The sequence below is a fragment of the Triturus cristatus genome, chromosome 10 (assembly GCF_964204655.1).
Source record: "Triturus cristatus chromosome 10, aTriCri1.1, whole genome shotgun sequence".
In the NCBI taxonomy this organism is placed as follows: Eukaryota; Metazoa; Chordata; class Amphibia; order Caudata; family Salamandridae; genus Triturus; species Triturus cristatus.
In genome coordinates, this window is record NC_140593.1 from 1,021,522,855 (window position 1) to 1,021,543,225 (window position 20,371).

The window sequence follows — 20,371 nt, forward strand, 5'->3', positions numbered from 1 at the left end:
ATATGCCATCCCTACAGTTTGGTCCACTGCAACGTAAGATGGAGCTGGTCACATTTAAGTAACTTGGTATCCAATTATATTGACCCACTACCGATACAATAGATTTTAATTTGGTCCATACAATCACCTCAATAAAGTCGCAAGTGGCCTTTTGGAATAGCCTGTCGCTAATGACAGCTGGCCGGCTGGCAGTGGCCAAGATGGTAATGTTGCCCAGACTCCTGTATCAATTTGTGAATCTCCCAGTGGTGTTTCCAGCATGGACCTTCAAAACCCTGGAACACATTACTAACAGGTTTGATATGGGGTTCGGGCGTCACAGGATAGCCCTAGCTAAAATGCAGTTGCTGAGTACTAAAGGAGGTATCGGGGCCCCAGATTTCAAGGCATACTACATAGTCGGACAGTTGCAATGGTTTGCCTATTGGTTAGCAGGCCATAACTTGTTGGAAATTGGACACTCAACTGAGTAGCTAAGGCTTGGATCATTGCAGTCATTGCTTTGTCCCGGATACAGAAGAATGAGGGATGCCCCTTCCTTCTCCAGACGGTGCTGCACTATTGGAAATTAGCACTGAAATATTCCAAAGTATCTATTCCATATGCCCCAAATGTGGTTTACCAACCCTGCGGGGAGTTCTATCAGCCAACAGGTTGAGGCAGTGGTTGGAGGCTGGAGTTGAGACAGTGGGCTCCTTGTTCATGGATGGAAACTTGATGCCCCACGCTGAGTTTGTGCGAGTTAATGCGGTACCTAATACGCTGTTTTTGACCCACGCTGCAATTACGCTTTTTATACGCCGGCACTCGCTGGTGGAGCAGCGAGAGCCCCCCACCTTTCACTTATTGTAGGCACTCCATGTAATGGGTCATGGAAGTCACTTGTTCAGATGGTTGCACTGTGGATTGAGGGAACAATTAGACATCCCATTGCAGTACCTCTGTCAGAAGTGGGAGAGAGGCATAGGCAGGGTACTCACGGACAGGGAGTGGGCACTGTTCCTAGACTATCCTAAACGAGTCTCTTGTAATGCCCGATTCAAACTCATACAACTTTTAATATTGCACTGGGCTTACTTAATGCCACATAAGATTCAAACAATGTACCTGACTCCTTCCTCGGACTGTCCTCGATGTCATCTGTCTGATGCTGATTTCATTCATATGTTTTGGGCCTGTCCTTCCTTACAAGAGTATTGAAATGAAGTTACAGCGGGTCTAGCCCAAATCTCCGAGCGCTCTTCATGGTCCACTATCGAAGCATGCCTTATGGGGCTTTCCCCGACCCCCCAAAAAGCGGTGGCATTGCGCTGCTTCACTGGGCTTTCCCTAATATTGGCCAAGAGATTGCTCACACAACGTTGGAAATCCCACTCAGTGCCGCGTAGGGGAGCCAGGGGAGAGGAGGTCATCAGGTGGGCCACTGCAGAAAGGGAAGGGCTGCAGCGTGAGGAGTACAGGGGGCTGAGGAAAAAAACAAATTAAATGGAATGGGCCCACTTAGTGGAACAATTCAAAATGAGTACCTTTGTTGATCAGGGAAAATAAATACGGTGGCCCTTCCTAATGTCTCTGACCATATTGACTGAAATAGCACTCAGTGGATTCATGACCGCCAATTACTTGACCGGTTGTCTTACCCTTCCCGTCCCACCTCCCTCTTCGCCTCTCTATTGCCCCACATAGATGTAAAACACGAAATAGATGACCAGACCTCGGTAGCAAGTTTTAGTTGGCTTTTTTATTTGTTTTGGTTTTGCAAGGGGGGGTATCAGAGTTGGGCACGTTGCTCGTCTAAAATGTGATTCTTGATACATGTATGTAATACTTGGTATGTAGCAACAGCTGTAAAAACACAGTGGCATATTTCTATCCTAGTCATATCTCTACAGGCTGTAAGATTGAATATGTAAAATAAAATACCCGTGTGTTTGAAACTATACGTACAGCCTTCTGCGGATTCTTCCGGGATTTATATTCTGAGGGTGCAGACGAGCAATCTGACTTCAGTAATCATCTAGATACCTATCTAGATTCGATTACACTGGCAACACTTAGCAGAGAAGAACGAGAGCTACTGGAAACTGCCCAACCATGGGAAGAAATCATTAGAGCTCTGCACAGCCTACCAGATGGGAAAGCAGCCGGGCCCGACTGCATCCCAGTCGAATTCTATAAGGTTGTTCTCCCACAAATCAAAGATATTCTTAATGTCGTAGTGACTCAAATTTTCCAGGGTATTTCCCCTCCTCAATCATGGTCTACCGCTAAAATTATAGATTTTCCTAAAAAAGATAAACCTCCAACAGAAATGGGCTCATATCGCCCAATCACCCTTATTAATGGTGATTCGAAAGCTGTTTCCAAAATCTTTGCCTCACGGCTTTCGGCTAGAATTGAAGGTCTAGTATCCAGCTGGCAGCACGGATTAATCCCTGCTAGGGGTACTACAGAACATATCCGGGGGCTCATTACTCTGCTTGACGCCGCACAGATATCGGGGGACCCGATTGCTGCAATATTCTTAGATGCCGAAAAAGCATTTTATCGGGTCTCCTGGAACTTTCTCTGGGACGCCATGCAGAGAATGAACTTTGGGTCCAAAGCCATTCAGGCCATTAAAGCTTTATATATTACCCCCATGGCCAGGGTTTCCATCAACGTTGGATTGACCGATCAAATCAAAATTACTCGGGGGACCCGTCAAGGTGGCCCCTGTTCCCCACTTCTTTTTGCCATCTATATTGACCCGTTCATTAAAAAACTAGAAGGAAACCAGTCTATAATGGCAGTGAGTAGATTCGGTATAGAATCTAAAATCATGGCCTATGCCGATGATCTGACGTTGGTCACGCCGGATCCAAAGAAAGCCATTCCCGAAATCGAGGCTGAGGCTCATCTATTCAGCTCCTTATCCGGATATAAATTAAATAAAGGAAAAACCCAAATTATAATTAACAGCAAAGTAGCCTGGAATGACGGAAGAGTAGTGGCTAAAGCCAAATACCTGGGTATTGATATCTCAGCTGATATCGACCTTATAGTCAGTCAGAACACGGACCCTCTTATCCTAGAGACAAGGAAAGCCTTGAACCGCCTCAACAATTTACATCTTTCCATCGTTGGACGATGCAATCTGTTGAAAATTATTTTTTTCCCAAAAATATTATACATACTCAGGGATATACCCTTAGAGTTTAAGAAATCAACACTTTCAAGGTTCGAAAAGTTATTTTCCCAATTTGTATGGGCATTCTCTCAACCTAGAAGGGCACTTAAATTTTTATTGTTACCCCGGGATAGAGGGGGATGGTCCTTGCCCAACCTAAAATTATATTATTGGGCTACTGTCTTACAATCGTGCCCTATACTGTTACAAGACTCTCACCCAACGCCCGCTGTCAGTCTGCCTTCACCTTTATAGCTCTTGCTCGGCCCCGATGCTTGGGGCTGTTTGTGGCGACAGCTGGAATTGGGATATTACAAAAGAGTCAAATTTAAGACCCTTCTAGGCGCCTATCAGGTTTTTACAGCTTTACGTAAATTTCTTGGTATCGGCAGATTGAACTTTTATACTCCTATAATAAGTAACTCGAATCTACCGGATATCTTTAGTACGTCTTACTTCCAAATTTGGATAGATAATGGAGTAAAGAAATTAGGAGATCTTTGTTCATCTGACGAGGTTTTGCCCTTTAAAGATCTTCAATTCCTCTATAATTTGGATAACAGGGAATCTTTTAAATACCTAGCTATCAAATCCTTTTTTTCATAGAAGACAGGGGGTCCTTCAGGCTTTACTAATTGTGAACTGATTGAAAAACTTTGCGGAAATACACCCCCACGCATTGGAATTATTTATAACTTTCTTAACAGCCTAATGTCCGATGACTTGTCTATAATTTCCTTCAAGTGGCAACAGAAACTGAACATCACTAATAATGCTTTCTCTCTCACACTCAAGGCCGCCCAAAGTGATTTGTTATCTTCCAACCTTCAGGCACAGTTTATAAAACTTGTTTTTTTTAATATCATACTCCTTGTAAGATTGCAAAGTGGGGTTCCGGCAAAGGAACATACTGTCCTCGTTGTGCTGAATATAGAGCCGACTCAATCCACATGTTTGCTACATGTTCTAAATTAGGACCATTAATAAATAAAATCCAACACTTCCTAGTATAATGAAAGGTCTCAGATCTCCCCTGGACCAAGGTATGTACCGTCACTTTCCCAGGGAGAGAATATCAGTTCCAAACTTATGGAATATAACATATACACAGCACTTCCTAAGATGGGCAAACTTTCAACACTCCCCCAAAGGCAAGGCAAGAAAACAGTATCACATGACCAAGGTAACACACACAACACTTCTCTAGAGCGAGATATAGTTTGCACATCACTTGCCAGGAGTAGAACAACTTCCTATAACACAATTACCTGCTAGAAGGGAATTCACCCATCCTTCTACAACAGAATACTTGGCCAAGAAAAGTCCACACCTCCTGCTACAAGGAAAAGACAAATTCAAACATATGGAATATATAAATGTATTAACACAATACTTCAATCACGGGCAGGCCGAATATATATTGATCATGGCAGACTCTCACATATCAAATAACCGATTGAAATACACAATCAAAGCAAATATATATGTAGAAATATATATGTATGGATATAAGAATCAGAAAATAAGAAGGAAAGGAGAGAATCAGTAAAGAATCAAGAGACAGTTAGTAGCAGAGACACCTCACCTACTGCTCCATCATTTCACCCCACTTCTCTCAATGGGCGTCCATTGCTTGAACCGGGTGAAGCTCAGAGGTGACACCAGCCTCCACTCTTCCGTGACAACACGTCTGCTCCACGGCGTGAACTTCCACCAGGCCAGTGTAGGCTCCCCTTTTTAATACAAATTCAAACACAACGAAGCTTCTAGCAAGCCTCGCCCCCTCGTTCTCATGAGAGCCCGTATCAGCCTGCTCCAAGGCCACTGCATCTGTTGATCAAGCCTTTGCTATGGCTCTGAGACAGACCATGTACATTCCTCTGATAAGAACCAGTTCTCTCTAGTCAGTAAAGAGCAAAAAAACAGGAGAAGAGCAAAACATGCCCTTCCCACCTGCTGCTGCTTCGTGCAGGCACAGAAAATAGCTTCAGTCATGAAAATGGAGTTAGTTAAGTCATGCACACAAAGGCCCAAAGCAAGATGGAATCAGAAAAGCAAGGATGACATGAAACCATGTCAAAGACAATAGTCAGCACTGCCATAAAGCAAGGTAAAGTCAGAAATCAGAATGACATTAGACCACGTCAAAGTCGATAGGTCAAAGTCATAATTCACCTAACCCAAATAACATTATACACTTAATCCCTCAGTATCCAACATTGAGTACATGTGTGCACCACCACCCACAAGACTGCACCTCAACATCCCATACCTTCTATTCTTGGCAAGACTATTCTACTAAAAGACAGCAAGATTACAGGACAGATGAGAAGCAGGCATATGCAAACCCATCCTACATTAAGGCTAGGGTAACATACCACACTTAAGTCAGTACAAAATGGTGGTGGTTGAGGGTCATCATAGGGTGTCAAACCACAAAAGTGGCTCATTCACTACACCTAGGGCAGGTGCAATCTCATAGCTTATATTTAACACCCTCCACCATAATGTTGGGCACACATGACTCAATAGAGAGAAAGAATGGAGGAGCCCTAATATTTATTGCTATGGCTGTCCTTAGGCTATGTATTGCGTCTGCCTGGCTGGATCCTAATCCCCCACTGTTTACACATTGGCTAGCCCGTTTTTATTCAATTCATTCACTCGAGAAGGCAATATACTCTAAAAGGGACATAGATCAACAACAAAAAAAGGACTAATCATCTGGGATCATCTTTCTCAATGGTTTAATTTATCAACTTTGGGAACAGGCGAGATTAGCGATGAAATTACTCTTCTTGACAAACATGCACAAGTCACCTTCTTCTCTTATGCACCAGTCACTTATGTATATATCTTTTTAACAATATCCTATAATGTTTAAACCGTAGGGACGCTTTACCACTTTTTTTAGTGATGTATTGTTGCACTGGTCACTTTATTTATTGCTTTTTAGTAACGTTGATCAAATTAATCTTTTTCCTAGTTACGATTTGCTGCATTGTGATCCAAATGTTTTTTCATATCACCAATTTTGATATTGATATTTACACATAAAATACTATGTCAGATATTTTTGTAAGATTCAGTACTAGCAATATACTTTCAGCCTCCGGGGAGAGGGCGGGACTGCTACACTCTGTATAAATGTTGCCATTGTATTGTATTTTTTCGATCACTTCAATTGAAAAAAATAAAAATATAAACTATACGTACCAAAGCATATAATGTCCCGCAAGTACACATAACTTGAAAACTAATACAATATGTGTTAACAAAAAACAATTAAAAAATCTGCGGATTCCTTGACAAATTTAGACCTTTTAGAATCAGATATGACACAGACAGAACTGCATAATGCATTGAAGGTTCTCTGAAAAGACTAAGCCCCAGGTCCCGATAGAGTAACAGTTGAATTTTATTTGTATTTTGCCCAAATACTCCTTCCGCAACTACACACTCTCATAACCTCTTTCCTCAATTCACACAGGTCATCTGGATCCTTTTTAGAAGCTCTAATCTGTCTCATCCCAAAAGAGGGAAAAGATTTGCAATATTGCAAAAACTATAGACCCATTTCCCTAGTCAATATTGACTATAACATTTTCTCCAAAGCTTTAGCCCTCCGACTTGAGTCCTATCTTCCCCAACTACTTGGTAGGTAACAGTTGGGTTTTGTCAAAGGACGTTACATTACTGACAACACACGTTTATTTTCTGATATTTTGTCAAAAACATCACATTATTTGGAATCTATTGCAGTGAATGCCTTAGATGCTGAAAAGGCTTTCAATCAAGTTTATTGGCCTTTTATTTTTAACACACTTAATTGGTTTGGATTTGCCCCAAAAATAATTTCTCTAATTTCTTTACTCTACACTGAACCCAAAGGTGCTATTTTTGCTAACTGCCTTACTTCTCCCTATTTTACTTTACATAGAGGAGTGCGCCAAGGCTGCCCTCTATCCCCTTTGCTCTTTAATTTGGCACTGGAACCATTTTCATCTAAAATACGACAAAATCAATCCATAACTGGATTCACATTTAACACCCAACAGATCAAATTAGCGGCCTACACTGATGATGTCCTACTGGTCCTTTCTTGACCTCAATCTGCACTCCCAGCATTTTTACAGGAGGTTGACTCCTATAAGACGGTATCTGGTTATAAACTAAACAATGAGAAATGTGAAATATTGCCTCTGACCAGATATACTTTTAAAGAAGAGTTTTCAATCTCCAATTTTACATAGAGCCCCCAACATATCAAATACCTTGGCCTATGGTTCACCCCATCAATTTCCCTAACTTTTGACAAGTGCTTGGAGAAATTAACTACACTTACAACAAAATGGCACCCTCTTTATCTGTCCTGGTGGGGTCGCCTAGATACTATCAAAATGATGCTGGCCCCATCATACTTTACACCATATATAATATCCCGCTACCCATAACAACTAAGTCCTTTCATAACATTAATTCCATTCTTTCATCTTTTTTATGAAATAACAACAAATCTCAAATGTCCTTATTAAAATTGTCACGCACAAAATCGGATGGACGTGTACATTTTCCTAGATACCTTAAGGCGTTCCTATTAAAACAATTATCCAATTGGGTGTCTGACCTCTCATTAGACTCCCTACGATGGGTTGACCTTGAAAATTAGTTCCTTTCACCTTTTTCATTCCAAGAATGCTGTTCCTTATGTACTCTTTAATGTTTAATTGTACGAAGCATTGATGTTTGATTATTTCTTCAATAAACTTACTTTTGAACTTAAAAAAAGAAATAGCAACGGATGAGCTGCGAGGGTTGAGGGCATCGAGGAGAATGCTGAGTGTGGGGATTTAAGAGGGGAAGCAGCAGACAGGGGAAAGAGTTAGAAAAAATAGGCACTTCAATGAAGTTCCGTAAGCAAAAGTAACAGGCTTTGGCAATGCCAGTAGGACTCGCCTTTGGGCCTTGCCAATAGTTCCAGCCATTCTGTATAGCATCCGTGATGATGTGCAGCATGGCTTTTTAAATGAAAAAACAACGATACATGGCCAGCTCTGTCTCTTTGTAGGCTTTATGCGTGCCTACAAAATTATGCAAGTGCTTATTTTTTTGTTTGCCGATCTGAGCGGGATTGATAAACAAAAATAAGTAGCACAGATGGGTGGAAGCAACTCAGGGAGGGTGAAGTAAAAAGGAAGGGAGCAACATCAAGTATCAGGAGGGGGTGTACAAAGCAACACAGGTTATGGGTGAGAGGAACACATGGGGGGAGCAAAGAGAGAGAGAGAGAGAGAGAGCTGGAGCAAATGGACAAGAGGGAGTGCAAAGTAGAGTTGGAGGGAGAAGCACAAGGGTGAAAGAACAATGCAACAGTGGGAGAAGCAAATGAGGGCTGGGACGAAGCACATGGGCAGAGACTGAACAAAATGAGAGAGCATAGTGGAGGGGGAAGACGTAAACAAGAAACACAGATCGAGAGGAGGAGCCTAGCGCGCATCCAAGATGGTCGCGTGAGCACAGGGCTCTTCGGACCCTCGCTGCTCCTCGGAATTTATCCTGAATCTATCCTGGCTTGGTTGATGGAATCTGGGAGACGAATGCTGGCTGAACACTAAACTCCTTTCGGAAATCAAATCGGACCTGGCAATCCGGAGTTATGGTGGTTTGAACTTTTGAGGCCCACCCGACGGCTGTGCCCGATGCGAGGGTGATCTGTGGAGCCGGGGCGTAGTTGAACAACAACGGCAGCGGAGCTGTGCCAGTGGCCGTCACATCACTTTCGGTTTCACTTTTGGTCTTTGAGGGGCTGGACTGTGGACTTGCTGGGTGCGACTGGGCTTTCATTTTGCCTTCGCTTGAAGCCGGTGGCTTCGTCTGCTGCCAGTGTGCTCATTGACGGTGGTCCCTTCGCTCCGCCATATTGCGGCCTGTGGTGCGACACGCGTCTGCCTGGCCTGTGCCATCTCGACGCTTCCTCGGTGGTCCCCTTCGGCGATCGTGGTTCTCATGGGAGGCAAGGGAGACCCCGAGAGGCGTAAGACCAAAACATCCCTACGTGGGGGACCGGTCCAGACCACTGGCGTAGCTAGGGAGGGGCGGGGGGGGCGGTCCGCCCCAGGCGGCACTATTTTGGTGGCGGCGGCCTTTATAATTTATTTGGGGACACTCACTGATACTGTCAGTCACTGCAGTAGTGTCAGTGTCCCCAAATAAATTATAAAGGCCGCCGCCCGTGCCGCGCGGCGGCGGCCCCCGTGTAGAGAGCAAGCGCACCTGCTTGCAAATGCAGCATGCGCTACGTAACCCGTTTGTGGTAGCTTTTGGGTCCCGTCCCAGGGCCGTCAATCTTGTAGCGCGCGAAAGCGCTACCAATGACGGCCCTGGGCATAATGTTTGGTCAGCCCTTGCTGAAAAGAAGCGCAGCAGTGACGAGTGATGAGTCACGCGCTGCATCACCACGCGGCGCGCTCGCCTCTCGTGAGCGGCCGCCACTGCGCACGACTATCTCTGGAGGCGGGCCGGACCTGGGCGGCAAACTCAAATTGCCGCGGCCCGCTGTAACAGTAACTCAACGGCCTGAACCTGCCTTGCTTGCACCTCTGCAGACCGAAGTCGATGCCTTCAATTATTGAAGGCTGAAAGTGCAAGGCCAGAACTTGTTGAGTAGCGTCGATTAACCGTTATGGGGGCCCGGCAACCAACCTGCTGCACGGCTCCGCAAATGTATTCAAATATGGTGCTTGCAGCGTCACGCCTGCTGCATGCCACTCGCACCGGCCCCGCCGGGTGCTATCACCTTTTTTCCTTAAACCCCCTCAATTTAGTAGCCAGACCGGAGCGAAATCAAGTGAGTGATTAACAAGGGACAGTGGCCGCCAGGACATAGCCTTCGTGTCACTAGATGGCCCTGCCCGCCCAGGGACTCGCCGGCAAACCCTAATTACCTCAGCGCGCACACCTAATTGAGCCTGCAGCCACTGCCTTGAGAGACGGCCGTCAAGCAATTCTTGGAGCGTCACCGCCACACTCCTCCGGACTCTGCAATCACCCAAGTAAGTGCCACCAGCCTCTTTGATTTGCAGCGCGTGGTCAGGCAGCGAGATCATTGTGCCGTGGCACATGTTTGAACTCTTTCTCAGTCAGTGTGTGATATCTGGCGCCCTTTTGTACATGTCACGTTCAAAATGTCCTATAGAAAGGCTTTTTGAAGTTTTAATAATGGTCATTAGGATACTGATGATATCATTGGAATTGACCTTTGTACATTACAAGCGCGTAACCATGACAACACAACACACAAATCTCTTCAATCAGCATCTAACCCTCATGCCATATAAGCATCTAGATTTAGACACAAAAAATAGTATGGGTGAGATAGCTCGGTGGGTTAAAGCCTGTGCGTGCCTGCCTGTGTTTGTACTAAGGTGACACTGCGGGATATTTTCAGTTTCAAATATCCTGCTGGCTTGGGCCCCTAGTTGCTATTTTCAAATGCGTGCTCTATTTCTTGCAGTACACCAGGCAAAATGCTTGTGAATACTGCAAATCACTTCCGTTTTTGTATTAATTAATTAACTACCTATTAAACCATTTCAGCTGTTGTCAGGGGAGATGTGCTACAAATAAAATGTTGCTAGACTGGAATACCCACGAGAGTCATTGTGTTGGTGTGATGTTTGTCTGATGTAAACTGCTCTGGCACCCTACATTGGTATGAGCACCACTAGAAAACAAATGAACATTTTGTGAGAGGGGCTGCCTGAAAGATAATAGACTGCTTTACAAATAAAGATATACGGCATATAAATGATACCACACAATAGCGTTGGGCCATATATGATAGACAAAGAGCATAAAAATAGAAATTACAGCAGTCACAAATATTTAGTAACAGCAAAGCCACAGGTAATTTGCAGCAGTTTTCAGATCTTCTTAGAGTTTCTTCTTTCTCAAATGGGTGCAATTTCCTATATTTATATGCTTCAGTCATCTTCATTGCTTGATTTGGCTCGCGCGGAAGTGTCACTCATAGTCATTGAAATGTCACTCATAGTCATTGAAATGTCACTCATATTTACATTGAAATTATGAAAATGTCACACATAAGCAATCTGAAACCTTGGCAGCTATGGAAGGTGTTTAGGGTCTCGTCAGCAGGCACTTGACTTGTATACTTCATGATGGTAAGACACTTTTTTCATAAATTGATACTGTGACTTACATACTGAGAGGTGCTATCCTCGAGCTTTGGGAGGGAAAGGTTTGTGTTTTTCCTTAATAGATGTCCCATATAGTGACTGCTTCCTAAATTAATTTAAAGTACGATCTGCATTATGTTTTATTAGCTCTTCTGCTTTTGCATTCACCATCCTGTAGCACTGAAAATCACAACATACATTAGTGTTGTTGAGCAACATAATTCAGAAAGTTATTCTTGTCAAATACATGCTCAGAAAGCGATTTAAAACAGTGCACATTATATTTTATCACCTAATACAACTGATGCAGCCCAGCATCAGTCCACAGACATTAGGCACCTGAACTCACTGTCTCTCCAATGCAGCTCTTTTATTCCATCTCTGTTTGGCTGAAAGCGCTTACCTGTTTATGTACTACAGTGTGTATATATATATATATATATATATATATATATAGCTTTCTTTGTGCTCATGACGCGACGTCTCTTCAACGTTACAAATGGGGAATGTCATTTTCTGAATGGCCATTAGTCTTGACACTTTCCACATTATTACCATTAGTCTTTCTGACTTTAATAGTTGTTCCAGGCTTTTGTGTTTAACATTAATGGGACATCCGTTGTCAGCAGGGAAACTGATAAAAAAGTGCTCCTCCTGCCAAAACGTATGGTGGATTAATAAAAAAAAAATGAAACTGCACACCCCTATTGTTGCCTATCTCAAACATAAACCTGTCTTCTTTTGGTGTGTCAGCGTCTGCCATGTTTGGATTTTCTCATAACTGGACATAGCATTTTACACACAACACCGTCCTGGCTGGCTGTTACTTATGTGTGCCTCACCCTCACTCCCCTGAGCCTTCCCCGATGCAGAGTGTCTGAAGCCACTGTCCAATCAGGTTACATGGGCACTAAGGTAGTAGTTCCCTTCCATTTCTGGTGCTTTGCAGCTGTTAGAGTTTCTCTTTGCTCAAATGGGAGTAATTTCTGATATTTATGATTCCCTCGTCTTCATTGCTTAATTTTGCTCAGGAGAAAGTGTCACTCATACACATTGAAATGTCACTCATAATTACACTAAAATTATGAAAATGTCACACATAGCAATCTGAAACCTTGGCATTTATGAGTTGCATCTGGGGCAGTGGCAGTGCAGGGCGATAGGCTGCAGCAGAACCAACCCCTACGGTAAAGACCCTGCCACCACTGTGGAGTACTGGAGCCTGAGGAAGGTAAGAGCTAAACGGTTGTCACGAGGGGAGGAAAGGATCTTTGGTGGGTGGCAGGGCAGTGGGCACAAGTCCTATAAAAAGAAGTGGGGGGGACTAGCCAAGTTAGGCAGTCAGCAAATGACATCATGACACGTGCAATCCATAGCTGCCAAGGTTTCAGATTGCTATGTGTGACATGTTCATAATTTCAGTGTGGTTATGAGTGACATTTGACACTTTCTTGCAAGTAAAAATCAAGCAATGAAGATGAGGAAAAATAAATATCAGAAATTAGACTCATTTGAGCAACGAGAAACTCTCAGAAGATCTAACACTGCTGCAAATGCCTGCTGCAGCGGACTATAATTAAAATGACAGCTATGGACATCTAGAAAGCAGGTCACATGCTCCGCTAAGAATTAATACCAAAAAGAGCAAGGACCTGCGGTTAGGCTGTAGAACCACTGGAGCGAAGCTGTGCAATTAGGGCCACTGACAATACAAGACAACAGTTTAGTAGAGAACACAGATCTTTACTGGACCCCACCAATGTAGAAGGGGTATTGCTGGGTGCACACGAGGCATTCAGATTTGTAGTGGCATGAGCTTCACCAGAGCCTGCCCTGATGTCCTGGCATAAATATCTCTAGTGTCGCACAGCGAGTGACAAGTTACACACCAAGTGTAAATACACCAGATGACACTTCAAGCAAAGATTGACATTTTGTTTTCTGCCCGTGACACAGAAGCAGCTTGGTCTTCAGTCGGGTATTTAGTCCACCCTTCATTGCTGTGTAAAGCCTTCAGCACAGCAAGTGTCGAAAGACCCCTAAATCCAACACCCCACCTTCAGATCCAGATTCACGCAGGTAAGTGCAAAAGTAGACTGTCTCGAGTGACAGTCACGACGCACGCTAATGAGAGTACCTGTCTGTGAACATGTGGCATTGCGGCTATTTGGAGAGAGCTCAAATAATAAACCAGGAGAGAAGAATCACTAAACTCCATGATGCTCTCTCTGTCCCACATGGGACCTGGGACCAGACTATAACATGGTGTGAGAGGCCCTAACACAAATCTCAATTGCCTCAGGCCTATACCATAAATTCATTAGAGTCAGCTGACTTACGAACTCCGGCCGACACAATGAGCATGTGTGTGATAGCATGATTTCTGAGCAAGCCTCGGGACAGCCTGTGAGATACACATAGCAGTCACAGTCAGGAAGGATGACAAATATGTTTTAAAGTATTTAAAAAAAATCACACCAGTATAATTAAGCGAGTGGCCCCGGGGGGCTGTGCGCAGCCCTCTACAACTGCGAGTTCAGATAGTTAACACTGACTTGCACTAGTTAATAGACCAATGTAAAACTAGCATTCCAATGATACATGTGAGAAATATTTGTGCCCGAAATAAAATTTGACAGTGAGGTGAGATTCAAAATTCGAGTCCGAGAATTAAGCTCACACAATCACAAGGCTGCGGATGCCATGGGCGGCAATCTGAGGGATAGCCCCGGGCGCCACAAGCTCTAGCTACGCCTCTGGTCCAGACGAACAACATGGACCGCTACACTCAGGGTAAAGGATCCCCCGGGACGGCCAATGTCCCCCCGGAGGACACCAGTGGTGGCCCGTCCGTTTCTCCGGATCTGTCCCTGCAGGACATCATGGGCGCCATTAAGGGCATCAGAGAGACCATCGCTACACAGTACGAGGCCTTGGCCCGTAAAATCGACACGGTGGCCATTGACATTACGCTAATCCGGGCGGATCTCTCTAAGACCAACGAGAGGGTTCAATTGCTGGATGTGCAGACGTCCTCCCTTGGTACGGATGTGTCGGACCTGCAGGCCACTCTCGGCGATCTCAAGTCGGCCAATGATCTGATGGCCCAGCGGCTGGAAGACTTCGAGGGACGGGCCCGCCGCAATAACATCCGCGTCATAGGCGTTCCGGAGACCTCCGATAACCGCCCGGTTGATCTCCTGGTCGAGGAGCTCATCCTCGAACATCTTGCTCCCGCTGGCCTGAGTAAGTTTTTCGCTGTGGAGCGGGCCCATCGAGTCCCAGGTGGCCGGCCGCGACCGGGTGCCCCCCCGAGGCCTATCGTTGCGAGACTTTTCCATTACAGAGACCGAGACGCGATTCTGCAGGCCTCACGGGTCCATGGCCCGGTCCGACATGAGAACTCGTCCATTAACTTTTTCCCGGACTTCACCCAACTTGTCCAGAAACAGCGGATGGGCTTCCAGGGGGTGAAGCGGCGTCTCCGGGACCTCGGTCTCAAGTACTCTATGCTTTATCCTGCAAGGCTCCGAGTGGAACATGAAGATCGGACTACCTTTTTTGACTCTCCTGCGACTGTGAGTGACTGGCTGGATTCGCTGCCAGACCGGGGTGACCAGACTGGGCCCTCTGCCGGTACCGAGGGTGGCGGGTCTCCTTTGGAGTGACTTATGGTCCCGGACTCAGCCAGGTTGTACTGTTCGGCTGGGTTCTACTTCTTTTGTGCATTTTGTTTCACTATGTTGTGTGTGGGGAGCGGGCGGGGACGGGTCCCTTCCCTCCTCCGGGGTCTTTTCGTAGAATGAGGTTTGTAGGGCGACAGGCACACTGCAAGTTGGGGTGGTTTTTTGGACCGCAGGGGTGCAGGGTGGGGGGTGTTGGAGTTGGGGGGGGGGTTGGTGGGTGGGTGGGGTTGTTTGCATTTGTGTTTTTTGTTTTCAAGGCGAAGTATTGGCTATGGTTCATCCTTGGGTGTTGAGCTCTTTGCTAGGGGGCCCTTGATCTACTGGATGGGATGGGGGGGGACGGGTTGAGATTGATGTCTTGGAACGTCAATGGATTGGGGGACCGTATCAAACGGGGTGTTGTGCTGCAATATCTACGTCGTCTGACTCCTGATGTGGTGTTCTTACAGGAGACGCATCTGGTTGGCAATGTTTGTCGGGCTATGAACAGGGGGGGATATCGACTTGTGGCCCACTCTGGTTTCACCACTGGTTCGAGAGGGGTGGGCATTCTCTTGCGAGCTTCACTTCCGTTGGAGATCACCAGGGTGGTCCCAGACGACAGAGGGCGCTATGTGGCTCTGACTGGGAGGTGGGAGGGGCAGTCCCTTTCCTTGATCTCGGTCTATGTTCCCCCGGGCCTCCAGAACTCCACCTTCTCAGACTTGGGTCGTATGTTGCTTGGGCTTCCTGACAGTCTTTTGCTTATGGGTGGGGACTTTAATTCGGTTGTCTCGGGTGACCTGGACCGTCATCCGCCCAGGGCCCTCCCTGCTGCCCAGGCGTGGCTGGGCGGGCTCCTGGAGACCTTCGGTCTGGTGGACTGTTGGAGGTTAATGCATCCGACACAGTGTCAGTACACCTTTCACTCTGGGGCCCATGGGAGTCTCTCCAGACTGGATTATTTCCTCATGCCCGCGGCCCAGGCTGCTCGGATTCGAGAGGTCAAACACCTGGCCAGGGGTACTTCTGATCATTCCCCACTGTGGTTGCTTTTTGACACCGGGTCGCGGTCCGCTGGGCGGATCGCTCCTATTAACCCTTGGTACCTGCGAGACCCCAAGATCCGTGATAGCCTGATTAAATCGATTGATCAATATTTTTCTGAGAATGAGGGATCGGTGTTGTCCTCGGTGTCCCTGTGGGAAGCTTTCAAAGCAGTGCTCCGCGGGCACGCCCTGTCCCAGATTGTGGAGGCCAAGAGGGTCAAGAGAGAGGCGGCAGTGACGCTGGAGACTGAAATATCGGGGCTGGAGGCAGCCTTGGAGGCGGGTGTCACCCCGGATGGGCTGCATGCCCTCAGCCTGAAGCAGTTTGAATATAAGTCTCTCGTCACTGATGCTGCCAAGACTATGTATAGGGAGCAGCAGGGCAGGTTGTATGACGCCGGAGACAAGGCGGGTAAGCTGATTGCCTGGTTGGACAAGAAGGAGAGAGTGAATCGTGTGGTCCCGGAGCTTCGGGTGTCGGATGGAGTGTGTGTGACTGAGCCTGGTGAGATTGTTGAGTGTTTTGCTGACCACCTCCGTGCAGTGTACTCCCCGGTGTCTGACAGAGATGAGGACGACTCTCGTCTTCTGCTTCGGGATATTGCCCTGCCCGGCTTATCCGTCGAGGACCGCGAGCTGATGGATGCCCCTTTGTCTGTCGAAGAGATAGCTACTGCGATTCGCTCCCTCCGCTCGGGCAAGGCTATGGGCCCCAACGGCCTGCCGATTGAACTATATAAGTTGCGCCCGGATAAAATCGCGCCTTTCCTCCGTCATATGTTTCAGGAATCGCTCGAGAGGGGTTCCCTTCCTGATGACCAGCGTCTGGCTACTATAGTGGTGATTCCCAAGGAGGGTAAGCCACGTGACCGCTGTGCCTCCTATAGGCCTATTTCCCTGCTGAATGCCGAACCCAAAATCCTTGCTAAGGTCCTCGCCAATCGCTTGCTGAGCGTTATATGTGACTTGATACATCCGGATCAATGTGGCTTCATCCCACATCGTAATACCGCTCTCAACTTACGGCGTTTGCACGGCGTCCTTGCTAGGGTTGGGCACTTCGCTGAACCGGCCATATTGGTTTCCCTAGACGCCACGATGGCCTTTGATACCATTGAATGGCCATTTCTTTGGGCCGTCTTGGCGTAGTTTGGTTTTGGGGAGGGGTTCCTTGGCTGGGTGAAGCTCCTTTATGCTGGACCAATGGCTCAGGTGGTTGTCAATGGGCGGGTTTCTCGGCCTTTCGCTCTCGGGAGGGGAACTAGGCAGGGGTGCCCGTTGTCCCCGCTGCTCTTTGCTCTCGCCCTGGAGCCGCTCGCTGCCTGGCTCCGTTGGGAGCCCTCGATCAGAGGGCTCCGGTGGGCCCCGGGCTTCGAGGATCGGGTTTCATTGTACGCGGATGATATTCTCTTGTATCTCACCTCACCGCGGAAGTCGCTCAATGTTCTCTTTGATGTCCTTACTTCCTTCGGGAAAAACTCGGGTCTGATAATCAACTGGTCCAAATCTTGTGTGTATCCTATCTCGGGTGGTCTTCCTCTCTTGCCGCCTCGGCTTCCGCTCCAAATATCTCAGTCCGGCTTTAAATACCTGGGGGTGTACGTTTCGTTGGATCCGGCGGTCCGCTATGAGCAGAATCTCCTGTCTCCACTCCGGCGTTTGAGGGCAGATACGGCTCGGTGGTGTAGGCTGCCCTTGTCTCCGCTTGGTCGCGCGGCGCTGTTTAAAATGATGTCCCTTCCCAGATTCCTTTATGCACTCCAGAACTCCTTCGATGTCATTCCTGCGGCCTACTTTAGGGAGGTGGAGAGTTTGCAGAGGAGACTGGTTTGGGACGGGCGATCGCGTATCGCTTTGGCCAAGCTGACTCTTTCCTGGTATGACGGGGGCATCGCGCTTCCTGATATTAGACGGTACTATTGGGCCTCCCAGCTGTCTGCCATTAATCATGCTACGTACGCTCCTGGTTCGAACCCGGCATATGAGATGGACAAATTCCTGCTCCCCGGCGGTAACTATAACAGAGCGCTTTACTCGCGGTCTGCTGGTAGGGCCCTTACGGGCCCTACCGGGATTGCGGTCCGTGTATGGAAGGCGGCTAACGTTGCGATGGGCTGGAGTGAGCGTTTAACGTGCGCCACTCCTCTATTCGACTCAGACCGCTTGGGAAGCCTCTGGACAACGAAAGGCTTCGAGCGCTGGGATACGATCTGCATCAGCAGAGTGGGGGACCTGTGGGTTAAAGGTGCGGTTAAATCCTTCGCGGCGCTTCAGCGCGAGTATGAGCTTAGTGACAGAGAGTTCTTCCGTTATGCACAGGTTCGGCACGCCCTGCTTTCGGTCTTTGGGGAGGGGACCACGGTCCCTTCTTCTTCGCCTCTCGAGGACCGCATACTCGATGGTCACGTTCCCGACAGTACTATCTCCCTGATTTACAAAAAACTGATAAACAATCGGGCTGACCTCTTGGTGCGTCTTCGGGAGGCATGGACTGGAGATGGGGTGGAGCTGGACGATGAGGACTGGCAGACTGCGCTGTCATCCCCTAAGGAGGTGGCCATCCCGGCCCGTCTCCGCCTGGTCCAGCTTAAGATTCTCCATCGTGTATATGTGACGGGCCCCCGCCTGGTCTCGATGGGGTTTTCAGACGACGGACTCTGTAAGCGTGGCTGCGGGCTCAGTGCTACCTTTCTCCATATCCTATGGGAATGCCGCGAGGTGGCGGAATACTGGCGCCGGGTGCATGATATTATGAGACGAGTCACCGGGGTCGCTCTGCTGCCGGAGGTGCGTCATTGTGTGCTGAATGTATGGGAGCCCAATGACTGCAATGCGGCACAGGCTCGGTGGGCGGCCTTGGGGAACATGATTGCAAAGAGAGATATTGCGCAGCTTTGGGGTTCCCAGCGGCCTCCCACCGTGTCCGTCTGGAAGGAAAACATGGACTGGTGCATGTTCAGGGAGAAAACGGTGTATGTGGCCCGTGGTAAACCGGGGGCTTGGGTTAAAATTTGGGGGCAGTGGAACGCGTATCGTGGGTCTATCTGTGCTCCCCCTTTGGTGGATACGTCCGGGGGTTGCCTCGTCCCCCTGATCCTTGAGGGTTCCTTGTGCATCTCCTACTTTGGAGTACAGATTTGGTTCTCTCGTGGCCCACCCCCTCCCTCTCAGGTCTTCTTTTATTGACCGCCCTCGGGTGGTTGGGTGTTGACTCCCCCGGCTGGTGTTCGCCGCCCTTCATAAGTCGTTTCGCCTTGTTTGTTGTATTTTGGTATTTTTCTTTTTTGGTTGTTATTTATATTAAAAGTGTGTATGCTGATTTCCTTTATGTGCAGTCTGATCTACTGTGATAGTGCGGAGCCCCTGTGGGCCAGTCATTGTTTTCTGATATGCTGGAACACTTCGACTACTAGCGGCCGGCCCTGGTGGTTGTAGGCCCGTGTTTGTAACCCTTTTTATGCACAATAAAATCTTTTCAAAAAAAAAAAAAAAGAAACACAGATCGAAAGCAAACACTCTGCTAGAGTGTGTAAACCAAAAAAAAGAAGCACCTGAAAATAGAGCATTGGAAGGACACAAGTAATGGGTCCATGCTCAAGGGGAGGGACAAATCAAAGAAGAGAAAGTGGAGTGCACATGTGTTAAAGAATTAGAAGCAAGCGAATGAGAGTGACAATAAAGCTGGTCAACAGATAGTAATGAGGGGCTCTAATCCCACTGCAAACTAGAAATATGTCTTGGTCCTATGTGAGACCTGAAAAGTAGTACCCTGATATGGAACTGTGGAAGGATACAAGTTGGCCAGTCAAAAGCATAGTAAAGAAGCTATCCTCCGATGGAGAAACAAACAAAAGAAGGCGAAGGCCAGGCATTTACTAAGAAGCACGCAAATGAGAGTGACATAAAAGCCAGCCAATGGTAAGCAATGGGCAGGCAGTAAGCTGACTGTATGTTTTTGGTTAGCGCACAAAATGAATTTTGCAAACAGACTGCTTGTGCTGCCTGATAGGAGAGACTTAACCATCAGAACGTCCACTCTAAATAGGAAAGGCAATCTGAGGCTCTACTCTGACGGAATCTACTCTGTTGGTCCACTGAAGTAAACTTTCGGACGGTGGAGCCAGTGCATGCTCTGCAGTCAAAAAGATGATGGTACACTCAACTCCAAAGAGACCTCCAACATGTACTCCAACAGGGTACTCCAACATGTTTGTGACAGGCTACCCTATACTCCAACATGTTTGTGACAGGCTACCCTATTCTCCAAACTCTAAATCAAGCCCTTAGCCT